The sequence below is a fragment of the Protopterus annectens genome, chromosome 5.part0 (genome assembly GCF_019279795.1).
Source record: "Protopterus annectens isolate FY-2018-M chromosome 5.part0, PAN1.0, whole genome shotgun sequence".
Lineage (NCBI taxonomy): Eukaryota > Metazoa > Chordata > Ceratodontiformes > Protopteridae > Protopterus > Protopterus annectens.
Window position 1 is genome coordinate 524297172 of NC_056735.1, and position 20529 is coordinate 524317700.

Consider the following 20529-nt stretch of genomic DNA (forward strand, 5'->3'; position numbering starts at 1 on the left):
CATGCTGTTTGCAACAGCATTGTTGCCTTCTAACATCAAAGTGACCTAGGACCTCCTTATCAGCAGAACTCTGGCACCACATTTTGGCTTGGAAGAGTAGAATAAGGTTTTAGGTACACTGGCAAAATTTCACCTAGTGACTATGAAAACTACCTCAGCTCTCCCTTGAAAAGAAGTCATTGGTCTAGTGGGACTAATCTTGTCAACAAAATGTAAATAAATAAATAAAAAGGCTTTCCCAAATAGACTAGTACTCATACAAAGGATTAAGTACACATGCAAAGGGATTAAGTATTAGCTTTCTACAAGCCACAAAGCCCAACCATTATTTGAAAAGTTATTCAACTTTAAAACAGCTTGAAATCCCTTATTCACTTTCTTTATCTGGTAATAACACAGTTCTTATAACTTATTTCTGGATGTATAATCCTGGGTATTTAGTTGTTTTATGGACTCAGACTTGTCACTTGATTAATGCAATGCTGTCTGTTAGCCAGTCATTGGTGGCTATACTTATTGGAATAATACAAGGTTTAACTTTTGTAATAAGAAGTGTAAGGTTGCTGTTCATTCTACATAATCTTTAACAAAAGTTCAAAAATTAAAATCATTAAGTAAGTAATTAAATAGTAACTTTTTGCAGGGTTAATTAAGCACTATATTTCTGTCTTCCACTGGTTTGATAAACTTTTGACTGTTTTGCATAAATTCATGTATTTTTACAAGACCAAGTACCACTAATATGCAGTATTTTCAATTATGGCTTGAAACTAGAGTTGCAAACATATAAACAAAAAGCAATTACTGGACTATATTATAAGATTTAGTTATACCTTTAGCACACTGCTTTTCATTATTGAAAACAAGCACCACTTCTTGTCCATGTACTCTCCAGTAAGCTAAAAAAACATCGTTACAAAGATTGAAAATCTTCACATGGAGTGGGAGCTTATTCCAGATGACAGGCAATTGCTGGGGGATATATCTGTCTCAACAGCATGTTCTGGTAATGTCACAGGCTAGGTTGAGATACATGGAGTGAGTTATTCTTCTCCCATTAGATTTGCGGATGTGCAGCATTTCCATTAGGGCAGGATTCAAGACTGCTGTGTAGGCCATGCACAGGTTGCTTCTCAGTAGCATGTATGATACAGACTATAGTGACAGGGCTTTCAGTTTTTCCATGTATGTCATGTTTTAGAGACCCTAGATTCTCTTCATCAGAAACCTCTGTGGTCTCTCCAGTTGTTGCAGGTGTCTGGTGAGGCCATGGAGTCTGGAAGGGACTCATTTAGTGGTCCAATAAGGGTCGAGTACAGTGGAGCTAAAATCTTCCTGGTCTTGGATATGATGACTGCTGTGTTTTGCAAACGTACTGCAACGGGTTGCTGGAGATTGACTTAAGAGCTCAAGATAGCTTGTATCCTTTTCTAAAGCATCTTGAATAAGTTCCTTGTTCTATAAAAGTATTTCTTTCAATGATGAACTTGAGAAGGATTTTTGACAACGTAGAATCCTGGCCATAGTCACCACTTGTTGGCATTCAACCATAAGACATCTTAAAGCGTTGCCCATTTGTGACTATCACAAGTTGTATAGCATTCCTGAATATAGTGGCGATTATGTTCACAGGGAAACAGTGTATTAAAAGAAGGAAATTACTGATATTCCGGGAGCATTTGTTGAAGCCACAAATTACACAGGATGATACGGTTCTGAAAGAAACTGCTGAGGTCCTCTGGGTCCTCTCCCACAGTTTTTACTTAGAAAAACATTTAGGAAAAACTCATTTGGATGTTTGAACCAAGGTATTCAAGGAAACAGTCCTGAGGGATCTTTTTGAGTGTAAGAATGTCTAAATAACAAAGTTATGGATTGAGTTTACTGAACAAAAAGTGATGAATTTCATCCACTGAACAACAATGTGATGGAGTTCACCTACCAAATAACAACGTGAAGGTGTGCACATACTAAACAACAACACAATGGAGTCTTCCTGCTGAATAACACAGTAAAAGAGTGCACCTACACCATATATCTGAAAGCTGATGCTGAATCCTTCATTTGGCTTCCCACATCTGGCACATAATATTTTCACTGAAGGGAAGTAGCAGGAGGAGGTAACTATGCAAATGAAGGGTAAGCCCTTATTGAAAAAAAAACAAAAACTAGTTTTTGAAACAAGACCTTATAGGGACAGAGTACAATATTATTAAGTATTTCTTTTTTTATTTGTACTGTTTCAGTCTAATTATAACCACATGTTTTTGTTTGTTTGTTTGTTTCCATTTGTGTGCACTAGACTTAATTCTCCAGTATGCAGTTTAAGCAGAGACTATATAACTGGCACAGATTAATTCAGTTAGTGGATGAGAGGTTAACAGTTGGCATTGTTTTCCTCATATAGCAGAAAAAAAAACAGAAGGAAATGGCTCATTGTAGTCCTCAAGATCAGATGAACCTTTACTTGGACATTCATGAAGGACATAACAGACTATTGTTTGGCCAATGAGCATTTGAGTCCTCCCTTACTGTTAAAAGGTGCAATGAGGGCATGTCAGTGCCAGTGTCAAGCACACCAACTGAAAAAGTGTTCAGCCGAGGGGTTGGAATGCACTCCTACTACTTGCAAAGAGCAGACACAAGGATATGAAAATTAATTATTATTGTAATATTATTAGTATTTCACTGATGAGCTCTAGTTGTGCTACAGCAATAAGATGTGATTCAGAGAAATAAAAGCATAACATTAATTAGTAGCTCATCATCACATCATTTGCATGTCTCTGAATCAAACATTTCTTGCAGTTCTACCTGTATTAGAGTGTTCTCCTACCAGCCCTTGCAATACTGTATTGAGAAGCACACGCTCACACACACACACACACACACACACACACACACACACGCACACACGCACACACGCACACACGCACACACACACACACACACACACACACACACACACACACACACACACACACACACACACACACACCTACGTACACATGCAGGCACAAAGACAATGATGGATTTACACCCTAAAAAGGTGTACACTCTCATCACTTAGGATCATAGGAAGTTACTAGGCTAATGGCCCTAGGGCCCTTACAAGCCTAGCCAAGTTCTACCCTTATTTCCATGATCAGTACCCATTGCCCCTGTCCAAGAGGGACACAGGTGGAACCCTCAGAGTGAGTTTACACTTACCCATCCAATCGTCCAGATTGCATGTGAAGAGGACTAATGAGGTACTCTGCCCAACATGAAGTGGGAGTCTGTTCCAAAGGTGTGGAAACCTCTGTGAGACAAACCTGTTTCTCCAGCAGGTTCTATTAATGTGACATACCATGTTAAGGTCTTTAGAGTGAGTAATCTGTGTACCATTTGACTTGCAGATATGCAGCATTTCCAGTAAAGTAGCATCAGAGATTGCCTTATATGCAAGGCAGATATTGCCTTTGAGTAGTCTGTATGAAACAGAATAATATGACAGTGATTTCAGATGATCCATATAGGACAGATGTTGAAGACCTTGAATTTTCCTTTTGAGGAACCTTTGTTGTCTCTCCAATCGCAGCAGGTGCATGGAAAGGCACATACCAAAAGGGATTTTGTACTCTGTTACTGGCCTGATGAGGAAAGAGTACAGGAAGGCTTATGAGATGAGCAATATAGAATGCCCTTCTTACCATTGTGGACACACGACAATTAAATGTAAGGTTTCTGTCAATCTGTGTACCCAGGCATCTCACCACTGAGCATGTACATAGGGTGTTACTGTTGATGTGGTAGCTAGCAGGAACATCGCTCTTACTGAAAGGCATGGTAATGCATTTGTTTTCATTGAGTTTAAGGCCATGACTTTGGCACCAATCATGTGTGTGTAAGACCCTCTTGTAGGATGTTGACATCATTTGGAGATTTTATGACTGCTTCCAGTTTGCAGTCATCAGCAAACTTTGTCAGCCACATACCTTTAGTATTTGCTTGTCCTTCAGAGAAATAGATTCCAAACAGTAGAGGTCCCAGGACTGATCCCTGTGGAACACCACTGCTTACAGGTCTGCTATTGGAAGTGGATTCCCCTTTTTTGACTATATTTGTTCTATCAGTGAGCCAGTAAGTGACCCATCTAACAATACAAGGGTTGCTACATAGCTGGGTGAGTTTATCAATGATGCCTGAGTGGAGAATACTGTCAAAAGCCTTGGCTAAGTCTAGGTAGGCTGTATACACATATCCTCACCCAGAGCCTTGGTGACAGTCTCGAAGAAGTCCACCAAGTTTAACAGACATGATCTCCCTTTGACAAATCCAAACTGAGTAGGTTCAAGTGTTTGGAAATTACCTATATCTTTTTTGATAAGGTCTATGATGATTTGCTCCATGGCCTTGCAAATGAGGCTAATCAGGCTAATAGGGCTATAGTTCCTGGGGTCAGTTGAAGCACCATTTTCCATTCAGCTAGTATGGTGCTTAGACTATGATTGAAAAGAGTACCCAGTGGCATTGCTAATTCTTTTTGGAGCCCATGTAGGACACAGCCTGGGATGCTATCAGGTCCCATAGATGCTGTGTTTTTGGCCTTAGAGAGGGCATGTATGACCTACTCTTTAGAGATACAAAGTAGGGGACAGGTAGTAGGGATGTCATGGGGTATGTGTGGCTGGGTACAGGGGAGTGAAATTTTAACAGAAACTGTTGGCCAACAGGTTAGCTATGTCCACAGGCTCAGTATATGTGGTATCACTAACTACCTGTTCGTCACAAATCTGGACCTTTCCTTTTAGGTTACAGATGTAGCTAAAGAATGCCTTATGGTTGTCCTTAGTTGAGGAAGATAATTTGGATTAGTAGTTTGCTTTGGTGGACTTTGCAAGAAGTCTTATTTGCTTGTTTAGGCTGAGGATGGAGTGCTTCCAGTTGAGGGCTTATTCCCTCTTACTCTTAAACACCAATTTCTCCCTCTTATGTAAAACCCGTTGATGGTAGTTGTCCACCAGGCAGGTTTGCGCTTCTTCAAAGAACTTGTTTTGGTTCATAGGTTCATAGGCTGGTACTAGGCTATCAGCCCTAGGGCCTATACAAGCCTAGCAATAACAATTCCCTGGCTATTTCTTCCCACACTATTTAACTCCCTGGACCCCTGTCTAGCAGAACGACTCATGTGATCCCCTGGGTGAATTTCCTTTCTCCCATCCAATCGTCAAGGTTCCTTTTGAAGAGGGCCAAAGAGGTGCTCTACTTGACATGTATGGGCAGTCTATTCCAGAGTCTGGGAGTCTCTGGGTCAGGAACCTATCCCTCCAGCATGTTTTATTTATTGTGATGACAAGGTTTAGATCCCTGGAATGTGTGGTTCTGAGGGATTGGAATTTCTTTAAGTGTAGCATGTCTAATAGCTTTGGGTTTGACATGGCCTTGTATGTTAAGCAGAGATCACCTCTGAGTAAAGGATATGCGACAGAGTATAGCTGGAGTTTTTTAAGGCGGTGAGCGTAGGGCATCTGCTTTAGGCCTGTGATTCTTTTAGTGAGGTATTGTTGCGGCCTTTCCAGTTGCTGCAGATGTCTTGAGAGGCACATACCAAACGGGGCATTGTATTCTATAATGGGTCTAATGAGGGATGAGTAAAGTGGGACAATGACCTCCTTTTCTCTGGATGAAAAGCCCTTATTGATAAGGTGTGTCACATAGAAGGATTTCCTGACTGTTGTGGCAATGTGGTTATCGAAGGTGAGACCACTGTCCACCTGTGTCCCTAAATCTCTTATCACACTTTTGGTGTTTAGTGTACTGCCACCTATGTGGTAATTCATGGGTACATGTTTTTCCCAAAGGAGATAATGATACATTTCTTGGCATTGAGCTTGAGCCCATGGTTCTGGCACCAAGCATCTGTTTCTGTAAGGCCCTTTTGTAGAGTATCCACATAATTTGGGGATTCAATAATAGCTCCCAGTTTGCAGTCATCTGCAAACTTTGTTAGCCAGAGTCCCGTAGTATTGGCCTGTACTTCAGAGAAGTAGATGCCAAAGAAGAGCGGTCCCAGGACTGAACCCTGAGGTACTCCACTTGTCACTTGTCTGGAGCTGGATTTGGAGTCGGCTACTTTTACAGCATGGGTTCTGTCAGTAAGCCAGTTGGCAACCCATCGAGTGATGTAGGGATTAATGCCCAGCTTAGTAAGTCTATCTATGATTCCAGAAATAGCATGTTAGAGTTTGTCTTTGAAACACTCTGTCATCACTGAGGACAGCTGCAGAGCAGAGCACATAAATAGTGTACATCCCCGGGGTGAATTTCCTTTCTCCCATCCATGCTGCCCGGTTAAAGAAAGTCCAGCTCTACTCAGTGGCATACCACCTGTTCAGAGGCGATCTGTGCCTGATGTATAAAGCCATGTCCAACCTTGAATTAATGGACATGCTGCACCTCAGAAAATCCAAATCCCATCAAGCTACACGCTCAAGAGACTTGAACCTCAGCACTGAAATAAATAGGACATGCTGGAGGGACAGATTCATAACCCAGAGGCTCCCTTCCCTCTGGAATAAAACCCCAGTCCAGGTTAGGCAGAGTCCCTCATTGACTCTCTTCAAGAGGAATCTTGATGAGTGGATGGGAGATCGTAGGTTTACCCCGGGTATCACTTCTGTGTCACTGTTAGACAGAGGCACAGTATACTAACCTCAAAAAAGGGCATAGCAAAATAAATTTAAAATGGGTGGCGAAAGCCAAACACATTCTGGCTAGGCTTATAAATGCCCTAGGGCAGATAGCCTAGTATGAACCTATGAACCCATGAACTAATTAATTTGCATGCAGCAATATCCAGCAGTACTGTTGTAGTGCTACATGATGGAGCCTTCATGCCACTGAAGTGCTACGGTGGTTATTAAGTCACTCCCTTATAAACACACTGAGCAAATCTACTTAAAACAGGAATGCATTGTGCATTATGTGTTTCTGAATACCTCTTGAAAGGTCTGTCTAAATCTTTTTGTAAATTCAACAGTTTCTCGGTGATAATATAACATTAAAAATCAGTAGAACATAAAGTAATGGACAAGGTATACTCTACATTTATAGAAATATAATTAAGTTAGCTGAAAAATAATTTAGTTAAATGTTTTTACAAATTCTTCAGAGGTATTTATTTTCATTGTAATTAATTAATTATTATTTTTTTTTTAATCAAAGACTTTTTAGATGATTTCTGAAAGGTTTAGGGAAAGTAAATCTATTAATAAAACATCCTTTCAGAACATCTATATACATTGCTATTTCATTTTAATAATTAAATGTTAATGAATCAGAACTCATATTACTAATAATAGTTTGCTATCATGTATAACACAAGAATACGTGAGAAACATGTTAGAATCAAGCCCAATATTGACATGCTCTTGTTTATCCTTAGAAAATAATAATTTTTGATATTTATCAGTTTTGTACAATAGTTTGACTTGCTTCATTATTGGCAGAGACTTGACTTGTTTGTATGGGGACACCAGCATGACATCACTTTCTTTTTTACTGGCCAAGACCTGCCATGACTTGTTTGATTCTGTGTTGTGTTAGATTTAATCTTAATGCAAAGTCTTCAGACTTATGGTTTTCACATTTGTGACTTATCCCTACCTCAGTTTAGTATTAAGAAGGGATTAATAGGTTATTTAACAAGCACATAGAGCCATGACTGAGCGGAGGAATGAGTTGGAAAATAGGTGGGATGCAGAGAGAGCTGTGGAGTGCCAAAGGAGAACCGCAGTGGCAGTTTAATCCTTTGTATTAGTGATACATGGCTCAAGAACTACAGCCTATGGTATATCAAAATGTACAGGGGTACAGCGTACTGAAATGCAAACATAACTCATTATGTGCTGCTGTGGTGGTATTGGTGATGGCAGCTACCAGTGTGCATGCATGTGGATAACCTGGAAGTAAATGTAGGATTTCTGGTGATGATAGCTGTCATCCAGGATGCAGTCTCTATTATTCCCAGACATCATACTACAGGGAAGCATTCTCATGAATCTTGTTAGGCATATGTCCAAATTTTGCAGACACTGCAATCCCTCCTTCCACTACAGATTGCAGTCCTTGCATACAGGAGTTATACAAGTGGCATGTAAGTATAATGCCTGACACATAAATGCAAATATACAGAGAAAACTTCACGTCATGTCAATTCAAATGCAAGTTAAAGTCTGAAACAACATAGCATCCTGCAGCTGAATGGTTCATAACTATCTGTTGGAGGCAAGGCAATATCCCAGCAGCCACATAATGTGCTACTTCTGGAAACACTAGTGTCACACAGTTATAAATGTGCATACAGTGGTGCAAAGTTAGGTACATATGGGAGTGCTGCAAAGTAAAATACTGGGAGGAAAGGATGACCAGTCAGATTAGCATTGATTTGCATTATTGAATGTATAGTATTTGTCTCTAGAGATTATTTACTAGGGCAAATGTAGCATGTTCCTGATGTGGAGGGTTGTGAGCACCTCTGTTCTTTGAGATGCTTTGTTACAGTATATAGGGCTCCCTACAGTGCATCCTATAGTACCTAGTAGTGGCAGGAGGTGCCAGCTAGGTTACAATATCACGTGTCCAAACAAATTATCATTTGCTCATGTTTTGTAATCCAAACCAGTCATAGTATACTGCATCCCTGGCTGCAGATACCATCCCCAGGATTCAGCAAGCTCTGCATGGCATGCAGGAATAATGCAGGAGCTGCTGGAGGTAATATGGCCGCCGAGAGATCCAGGAACAAGCTCCCGGGTCATGCACGAGCGCTCCTGCACTATTCCTGCAGACACAGCTTCTGTATGCAAATTACCCCATTTGCAGGTGACAACCATGCAAATGAGGTGCATGTGTGATCCAGGAAGCTGGCAGCTGGCCATGCAGGACTAGTGTAATCTGTAGAAATGTACTCAGTTAGTATCTGAGTACATTTCTGCAAACTACAAAACGGAGACATGACAGCTCCAAATAAAGGGTGTATATAACGTGTAAAGTATGCCAATGGCCAAATATATGGCAACTGGCATGGAAAACAGTTGCAAAAATAAAAAAAAAATAACTTTTATTTATTTATTTTTTCTTTTTTTGGCCGATTTTGGCAGTTTAAGCGTAGGGCAGTGGCAGGCAAATGGGATTAGCCCGAAAATAAAAAAAAAAAACCTTGAAAAAAAGCATTCTATCCAAAATCACAATTTTGCCATTATACTCAATGGCAGGCAGAAGACAACATGGCCAGTGAATAGTGGTTGCTAAGGGGGAAGGCCCAGTGTCAGACTTGTAACTAGGCATTAGCAGGCAGTCTTATGCAAATGAGGGGAATGATACTGAATCCCAGATTCCCCCTCATGGCTAGCCTGCATCCAACCGTGTAGGTGTAGGAAGACCATGGTGCAAGCCTAAGAGATAGCTGACATCATAAAGGGGTGTGTCAGGCATACTGTAAGTGTAGTGGAGCCCTGTGGCTTGTGTTTGCCCTTAGCTTAGCAGAGCTAAACAAGGGGGTGTGTCTGAAGCTGCCAAGCACCCTTTATATTGCTAAGTGGGTGTGCACACCGCACATTGTGTTTTAAAGGGAAAACAAAAGTAAACCAGGAAATAGCAGTTCCATGCATATCTGAGCCCTGTGTTTGCACGGCGCACTCCCGGGCTTAAAAAGTAAGGCATTGGGAAGGAAAAACAGCAGTAGGAAGGTAATCAAGGAGAACTAGCATAGCTGGTAGGTGAAATGTATCAGAATCAGCCAAATACACAGGCAGCTATCCAGCCCAGCACACTACTATAAACTATGCAAACACCTTTCCTTCTGTTTTCTCCCATAAACTCTACACCACTGGTGTACACAAGTGGGGAAATTGTACCAAACAAAAGCAACAAAATGATAGGGGCTGCAGCAGCTATCATAAATCAACATGTGGAAGAGGCTGAGGGTGGTGAGAATGAGAATGCTGATGACCAACCCACAGTGAGGAGAAGGAGAAGAGTGTACAGACCCAGGGTAACTTAGCAGAGGCTACATGAGCTGGAGAGAGTGGAGCACTATAGGGTGGACAGGGACCTCCTACAGCAAATTGTTGAGCTGTGCCGGCCACGCCTCACACACAGACCCAATAGAGGGAAACCCATCCCAGTGGATACCAAGGTATGTGTAGGCCTAAGAATACTAGCAACAGGTACCTTCCAAAGGCCAACTGGGGATATCATGGGGATCTCACAGGAATCAGCATCCAGGGTACTCCACCAATTCCTGGATGCCATGTCAGTACATGCTGGTGAGCACGTATATTTCCACAAGAGCCGTGAAGTGTTGACCAGCAATATGCATCTCTTCCACCAAATAGCAGAATACCCTGAGGTATTAGGTGCTATAGACTGCATGGACATACACAGCAAAGCACCAACCGGTGAGTGGGGTAGGGTCTACATCAACCGCAAGGGCTTCCCCTCCATCAACTGCTAGGTCATGTGCGATGCCTAGGGCATTATAATGAATGTGCGTGCTGGCTGCCCTGGAAGCTATCACGACTCCCACATCTGGCATACGACACAGCTGTACCAGAGATTTGCCAATGGGGACATCCCTTATGGACACCTAATGGGGGATGCTGGTTACGCACTGGAGCCGTGGCTGATGACACCCATCAGAAATGCACACACAACCGAACAAGAACTCCATAATGAAGCACACGCCCAGACCAGAATCATAATAGAGCGTGTTTTTGGGATGCTCAAGTCACGGTTCCAGTGCCTGGACATATCCAGTGGATCCTTGCAGTACTCACCATCTACATGTACCCAAATTGTCATCGTATGTGCCATGCTACACAATATGATCCTGTGGAAACAGCTGCAGCAGGAACAGCACGGGGCAGAGCCACACAGCCCCCCACCATTGCCAAGGTTTGCACAGGCACAGAGTGACTCAGAGGAGGAGCAATCTGAGCCTGCCCTAGTAGGCAGAAGGAGGCATGCCCAGTATGCCAAGACCATGGCAAAGAGGCAATTCATAGCACATACACTGACATGGTAGGAGCCCAGGGAATGACAGCTCTCTGACTCACACATACAGTAAAAGGGATGCCAAACATGAGACTACCTGTGCTTAACCATGTATATGGAGTGTACTATGTGCATCTGACATAGTCAGCCCTCCAGCACCATCCTCAATACTGGCATAGCCACAAGGTAAGTCACTCTCCCTATCAATTGCCGAATGGAGTAGTATGTTTTGTTACTTGTATCTATGGTATGGATGTGAGCATGCAAGGGAATCGGGTGGCTGAATGGGATGCCAGCAGATAGTAGACACCTATAGTGCAGCATGAAATCTGTAACAAATACTGGTATGGCCATAGTAGCCAATACTAGACAAGGTGACAAAACTCACTGCAGGAAATGTGGTGGGCCAAATGTGTGTCCATAGGACACACACATGCCAGTCAGGGAGGTTCACATACCCAGCAACAGTCTCAGCCAGCAGGACAGGTGTAGACAAACACAAACAAATGTTGTGCTAAGGCCTCTGATTGGTGGTTATGGTGAACACCCCCCTCCCTTCCAGACCTACACAGACAGAATACAACAGGTCAGGCAGTGGTATGTTAGTTCTGAAGGGCAAGAAGTATGAAACTGAAATGTAGGTAAATCAAACCTAAGAACTGTAGTACACTGATATGCCTCTAATCAGCATGATAGGTCAACATACAGAATGAAATGGAGTACCTGAAATACCAGTACAGTCATAGCAAATGTGTACAAGTGTCAGGTGTGCCCCTCCCACAGTCCTATGTAGAAATATAGTAACATGTATGTGTAGGTATAATAACAGTGGAGCACAGATTACCTAAGCCATCCAAAGCAGCAGGATAGATTGTAGCATGTGTACAATACCAGGGCTGCACGTGTTAGGTTGGTGTGTGTTGTATATTGTGTGAGAGTGGTCAGTATGTAGGCATGGTGAGGTAGTCCTGGTGGCCAGTGGACAGTTCTGCTGATGACAGGGCCAAGTTCTCAGAACTGCAGTGCCAAATACAATGCATCCCACATTCCATCAGAAAGTCATAGTAAATGTTTGGATGTAATATCTGTCACCATCTGAAAGATGGACATGGCATGAATGTGGGCCCAGACATACAACGAGTACACAGGTGAAACAACCTCAGACAGACAGTGTATAATATGTTACTGTCAAATGGACACACCTTTGGAATTGTACATACAGGTTAGCAGCACATTAGTTGGGTTTGTAGTATGGAATACCGATGTTGTCTGGCCAAACACTGGCAGACCACAAAGGTCACAGGTATGAAGTATTGAGAAACTGCTGATGTCCCTGCACAAGCCAGGATAAGTGGAATGCCCCATGCATATCTGTGAGTCAGATGCAAGTAGTGTCCATAGCACACATGCGCCCAGCTCACCCCACCATCACCCACAGGTACCTCACAGGTCTTACCCCTGCTGTTGGGAATGAGTACAATATCACCCCCACCTCTGTATGGCAATAGCCAAAGAATGCAACATGCAGAAGAGGTGTCCCATGCAGGTGTGTCCCTAGCTGTAAGCAACACCCTGCCAGCATCCACACCACTGGATCAATAATGACAGAAAGTATTGGCATTAACACCTCGCACACCTACCCTGTCACCGCAGGGTAATATAGTGCCTTGCAGTCTGAGACTGTAGGAGTGACACAATGCAACAACCTGCTACAGCTGGCCTGCATCACTACCAAATACCCTACAATCCTCTGCCAAAGGCCTGTGTCTCACCCATACTTCCAGTGTATGTTATGTCATGGACTACCACATAACAACATAACACAGTCCACAGAATCCAAATGCAAGGCCATGTCGACAAATCCCAGTAACATGTCCACCATGTCCTACTGCATGAACTGTGGACCAACACCAAATTACTGCTGGGATGAGGTGATAACTATAGGGAACTTAGCAGATAATGTTTACATAATGTTTGGAAGAGGATAGAATAATAGACGGGGGGGATAGGAGCATGGACAGCATGGAGTGTATGAAGTCTGAAACTCAGCTGTGTGCACGTACTATCCCTGCCTGCAAACACAGGAATGGGTGGCTACAAACCTGCTTGTAAACCACAGTGTGAAGGGGTAATGTTTGGAATTATGACATCTGCCTCTGGGTAACCTGTGTGAATCTGTACAGCTGTGAGATATGGCCACAGCAGGATATGGCCATACTGTCATATCAATGGATGTACAAGCATGGGATCCTCAGCTACCATGTACCAAGGTGCTGAATCATTTACACAGACCCATCAGCAAGTGTCTGCAGCTTCCCCTTCCAGAATGTCATGATTGTGCAAGAATATGTAGGCTGCAGGCCACAATACTGGACACAGCTGCATTCCCCCTGTATTCCCCAGGACATTATTGCAAGCAGATATTTATAACTGACAGCATTTGATGACATAAAACATCACAGTGTAAAACAGTACATATGTCTGAATATCTCTGCTAACACCAAGACCATGTAGCAGAAGCAGCACAGACACAATTACCTACAGTAACCCACTATCCTTTGTCCATTTTGACCCCATATTGTCAACCTATCTACAGATATCCCACATAAACAGGTTGCTAGCTGTAGGTGTAGAACACAAAAGCCTGCACTGGAGTACAACCTACCTGGAATGGATTCACACATTCAATACAAAAGGTCATACTGGGCATGATCCCACACTTAGAGAAATGAAGCCCATGTCTGACAATAAAATACTGAAAGGTCGTACTGGGCATGCCCCCACACATACAGAAATGAAGCCCATGTCTGGCAACAACAGTGAACTATACATATCTGACAGTCACAAATGTTTGGGCACACACTCCTCATTACACACCAGTCATGCTTTGCATACACATTGGATAGGAATACACACATATATCCAAGGACAACACACTATAATAGGCCAAAATTGCACATGCATAGATGTGTGGAAGAGAGTGACTGACAGTGACAAAGCTCCTATCATCATGAGGCCTCTTCCACCCAGCACACATCCAATTGGCTAAAACCACATGATGTGCAAATGTCAATCACTGTAGACATTTGCCTCTGGTATCCCTCAGCACTATAGTGTATGTGGTGCTTGTGATAATTGTGTAACATTGTGTAACATGACTGTACAAGTCAGTAGTCATCTAGCAGTTGTATACACATACCTGGGAAATATAAACCTGTGTGTGCCTGAGTGTTGTGTGTCTGCTTCCAGATGAATGGGTTATGGTCCATGCATACACACTGCGCTCCCCATTGCCCTACTATGGCAAGCCTGCTGATGTCTTCACCAACTGCAGAACTTTGTGTGTTTGTCTGTGTAAGTATCAATGCTTTTGAGGCCATTCACACTCACTATAATTTCAAATGCCCTACTTTGGCAGGCTGCTGATGTCATTCACTTTTAAATACACCTTTGGGGAAGGAGTAGCCCAGTAAGTTCTGTGGTACGTCCTATAACTGCGTAGTGTGAGGTATTAGTTAGATAGGAGTTCTATTCCCAGACATAGCAACTGTAGAACTTTGTGTGTGTGTTTGTCTGTGTAAGGATCAATGCGTTCAAGGCCATTCACACTCACTACAATTTCCATTGCCCTACTTTGGCAAGCCTACTGACGTCATTCACTTTGAAATACAACTCTGGGGAAAAAGTAGCCCAGTAATCGCTGTGGTGTGTGCTATAACTGCGTAATACTGTAGTGTGATGTACTATTTAGGTAGGAGTTCTAATCCCAGACATGGAAACTGTAAAACTTTGTGTGCTTGTTTGTCTGTGTAGGGATTAATGCTTTTGAGGCCATTCACAGTTACTACAACTTCCATCGCCCTGCTGATGTCATTCACTTTGATATACACCATCAAAGAAGGAGTAGCCCAGTAAGCTCCATGGCACAGGCTATAACTGCATAATGCTGTAGTGTGATGTGCTAGTTAAGTAGGAGTTCTAATCCCAGACATGGCAACTGTAAAGCTTTGTGTGCTTGTCTGGTGTAGTAATCAATGCTTTTGAGGCCATTCACAATCACTACAACTTCCATTGCCCTACTTTGTCAAGCCCACTAATGTCATTCACTTTGAAATACACCTTAGGGAAAAAAGTAGCCCAGTAATCTCCATGGTGCGTACTATAACTGCATAATGCTGTAGTATGATGTACTCATTAGGTAGGAGTTCGAATTCCAGACATGACAACTATGAAACTTAGTGCATGTGTATGTGGGGGGTTGTCATACGTGTCCTGTTTTCTTATATGGTGGGCCTATTATATGTCACAATGTCCACCTTACAAGGATTACATATATCAAATAGCAGAGAGGCTGGGGTAGCCAATCCATACCCCTACATGTGACATCATGGCTTGGGGAACAATATAGGCAACCCTTGTATTACACAGAGAATACTCGCCACCCATGTCTCATACAGAAACACACTTGGCTAGGCAATAACCATTATGTTGATAGTTCCCTGCATATTGCCCACAGATAGTAACCATGGTGTGATTGTAGTGGATTACAGAGGACATGGCACCCTGTCCCATCCCTACAATAGGCAAATCATTGCATAAGGTGTTCCTTCACTATGTTCCCAACTGGACACCTGCAACAACAGTAGAGCCAGCAAATGTAACCAACAAAGGACATACCATGCCTTATACACATGCCCTGTATGGACATATGGCACTAACACCAGTGAATACCTGTATCATGCTGCTAATGTAGGTGCAGGGTCAACCTGGTGTCCATTGCCAGTTCTCACCACATGAGGTCAGGAATGGCACATCTGATGATAACAATCTGTCTACACAATATGCCCCAGATACCCCAGGTACACTTCCACATGTCACAGAACATGCATGTGGGATGTGTGCACATCCTAGACACTGTCCATGTTATGGAATATAGAACGCATACATGGCAAGCATTGCACAGCACTGGCCACCCACAGTAGTAACCCAGATGACTGGATGGTGAATACAATACCCACATGAGTGGGCCAATTCAGACATTACACCCCTGAGCTATACTGCAGACCATTGTCATGCGGGCTGATGCCAAGGTATACCCTTTACCTAACCTTGTACAGCCTTCTGACACAATCAGCCACTACACACCTGTGAAGCAATGCACTCATGCATGTCAGTACTGGCAAACATGTGTGTGTGTGTGTGTGTGTGTGTGTGTGTGTGTGTGTGTGTGTGTGTGTGGAGTATAATGATTTGGATGCCATTCACACTCACTACACCTCCCATTGGCCTACTGAAGCATGCCTTCTGATTTCAGACACCTTGAAATACCCTTAGTCCATATATCATCCTGATAACCCCTGTGGTGTATGTGACACCTGTGTATTACTGTATTGTGGCCAACTAGCTAGTTAGGAAGTCTAATCCTGACCCTGCCAACTGTGATAATGTGTGTGAGTCCTGGAGAGAGTGTGGCTGTGTTGACCTTGACACCTGTTCTTGTGGACAGGCATGTGTACTACACCTACTTTATCTATTCTTTAGCACTGTTGCTGATGTCATACACTGTCAAATATACCTTTGGACAGCTTCCCAACATGCAATCTCTGCATATGCCAGATGTACTGCTGCCAGGCCACCATAACTGTCATGCATTTCTGACAAAGCAGTGAGATGCTGTACAGATGTATGTCACTAACTAGTGGGTAGTATGTGACCATGTGACCACTGCACCACTGGTTATTATGTGTCATGACAAACAGGAGTATGTGTGCATAAACTGTGTGGGCATATGTAGTCCAGTATTTATGTGATATACCTATTTACATGGCTGTTAACATCCACATTGTCAGGCTTGGTCCACATATCTTGCACTAAAGGGATGTGTGTATACCACTGGACTGACCAGAGTGTGTCAGACTGTCCACATCTATTGGTCATATCTCTGCTGTAGTCCACAGGATGATTACTGTTATATCAGTGGTACTGTACTATGATGACCTTAGAATGTCTGTCAGTAACTGATGGCATACATGTCAATAGCAGATGTGACCTCCCATACACAACATTTCTGTTAAGACAACCCCTGTTACAGTAGCAACAGTCTACATATATGCCTGCAATACATACATGACATCCCCTTGCACTAAGAGGTTGAGACTATTGGTGCTGAGGTATGACTCCACTCCATGTTCTGGACATATGGTAAACATATATATATATATATATATATATATATATGTGTGTGTGTGTACATATGTACAATCCACAGTGGTGGTGCTGCGGTAACGTTGTCGCCTCACAGTAAGATGCTGTCCTGTTCGATTCTCAGCTAGAGCGCATTCTGCATGGAGACATGCGTGAATGGGCGTACCTTCTTTGAAGGTTGTGTGTCAGGGCTGGTAACTCGGCACGTAAAAATCAACTACCAATCATTAGCAGACCGGAGTTCCGCTGTGGCGACCCCTAACCAGGAAAAAGCCGAAAGACACAAGAACAACAACAATATATATACATATTTAGATATATATATATATATATATATATATATATATATATATATATATATATATATACACATATATATATATATACATATATATAAATATATACACATGTATATATATATATATATATACCTATACCACACACACATATATATATATATATATATATATATATATATATATATATATATATATATATACACACACACAGACACACACACACACCCACACATATAGGTATATATATAGATAGACACATACAGATATATATATGCACATATAGTTATAGATATCTACATATATATATATATATATATATATATATATATATATATATATGATGTACATACATATATATATATATATATATATATATATATATATATATATATATATATATATATATATATATATATATATATATATATATATATATATATATATATATATATATATATATATATATATATATATATATACATATATATATATATATATATATATAGCCTATATATGGCCATATATATGATACACTATACAGATGTATATAAATACATATATATGAATATATATATATATATATATATATATATATATATATATATATATATATATATGTGTGTGTGTGTGTATGTACATGTACACATATGTCTACATATGCATATATCCATATCCTTGTCATGTGTAGACATTACTGTTGTGTATACCTTCCCAGATGTATCACATCGTGTGTATCTCATATCTGATATTTGTATATTTAGATATAACAACATATGTGATGCAACAGTAATATCACTAACATTTACTACACAATTGTAGAAATCACAGCAATTGTTCAATACTATTCAATAAGTGTACTTACAGATATATTGAAAAAACAACGGCTGTCTTCACAACTGTCATGGTGCAGTGGTTAATTGTTGTGACTATAGTGTACAGGGTCCTGGGTGCAAGACCTGCAAGCGCTGTTAATTTTCTTGCTGGGCAGAACAAGGGCTGCTGGATACAGAGTGGGTAACGCACTTTTGAGGAGCTTTAAGCCCATTTGCACGGGTTTGCACAAAGCTAAGCGGTGCTAAGGTACGGTTAAACATATGGGCGCATACACCATGTAGGCTTCGCTTACCAGTGCGCAAATGTGCTTAGCTGTTATATTGCAGCAATGCTGACACCCTTCTAAGCATGGCTCAGCCCTGGTAACCAGTGCTCACATTCCAGTCTGATAGCATAGCTGGGTAATGGCATCTGTAATAAGTGTATGTAATGCCATGTACATAACATGCATCTATGTGCTGTCATTACAGTAGTAACGGGTGTGAGTCTTCTGTCTGGAACACTTGAGTATATATGCCTTGTACAACACTCTTATCTGTGTGAATGTGTTACATACATGGGTAGTATCCCAGGTTATATGCAGTCACACTGGCATGTAGTGTATCATTACATTACTACTGTTGACAGTGCTTTCCCAAGTAAGAGTAAATTGCTAATTGTAGTACTGGAAACAAACACCCCTGCATGCAAAGATGGACTCTGAGTCCTCACTATCATGTTCCTGGTGTGTGAGCTGTGTCTCATTAAATATTTCCTACTGCATAATGATCTGACATGTGTAAAATAATTGTAGACTACTGTGTGTATAGCACATATCAGTGAGGGCTGCCGTTGTGTAGTAATGGCATACCTATTGGTGTCAGACATCTATCTGTCAACACATTCATCCTAATGCATAGCTAGTTGGTGAACTGATGTCTGTCAGTCCTCTGTACAGATGTGCAGATGTCAGGGATCCATCTTGGATACTTACAGGCAATCTATGCTTGACTGATACTGACATGTCAGCCCAGCTGTTTTATAAATGCCACAGATAGGACTCAACACCCTGTACGCACCGTATGCCATGGATACCTCAACTACACTACCACAGTCAACAGAACATGCTTGGGTACAGGTCTACAAGACAGAAACTAACCACGTTATGTAATACATGTTGCATACATGTCAACTGGAGTACCTCACCGGCCCTCTGCAGGAGGCAATGAGATGATCGGCTGATGCATGTCACTGTCACTCTGAGGGTTACCACAGTGGTATCTGTTGATAGATGGCCTGCTGGCACATGGCAGGTGGCATGATGCCACTGTACACACATCCCCTACACTTCCCATCTCTCCATGGACAATAGCCTGGTACACACCTATGAACATTTGCACAGATGCACCCCAGTACTGACAAATGTGTATGTGTGCATTACAGAGAATATCAGTGTCTGTGTGTTTGTAGAACTGTAGTTGGGAATACTCTGAGGCCCTTCACACCCACCGCACCACCCATTGCCATAGTTAGATGTGGCTGCTGCTGTACTGGACATTACATGTACCTTGTTACGCTCCTCTCCCTATGGGCCACCTGGACCTTGCAGTACTAGCACACCACTGTTGTACAAATGGGTTGATAGGTATGGGATACCCACTGATTTCTGGCAAGTGTTTGTATGTGTGAATGTGTATATATATGTAGGGTACAGCATTATAAGGCCACATACTCCTATTACAACATGCATTGCCACACAATATTAGGGATAGTGATGTTGCTGCCCATAGGAGAGGCATGACAATGCATCACCCTACTATGCCTGTGGCATGTGCATTATTTGCATATCCCTGTAGTATCACTCTTGGGATGGACAAGGGGTTGTATTGCAGTCCTGGTCAATGTGTGATGGTGGGTATGTCAGAGTGTCATCATGGGTTCCAGTGTGTACTTTATCAACAGTGCGGTGTGGGTGCTGGTTATACTGTCATTACACCATGGTACCCCCAGTATATGTCCCATGTACCACTGCATGGTGACCACTGTCACCATCAACCATACAGGTAACTGATAACACTATCCAACCCAGTTATGCATGTGCTGTGTGCAACCTACCTGTAACACAATGGACACACTGACAAGGTTGTTAGCACTGATAGGGCCATGTCTCTCAGAG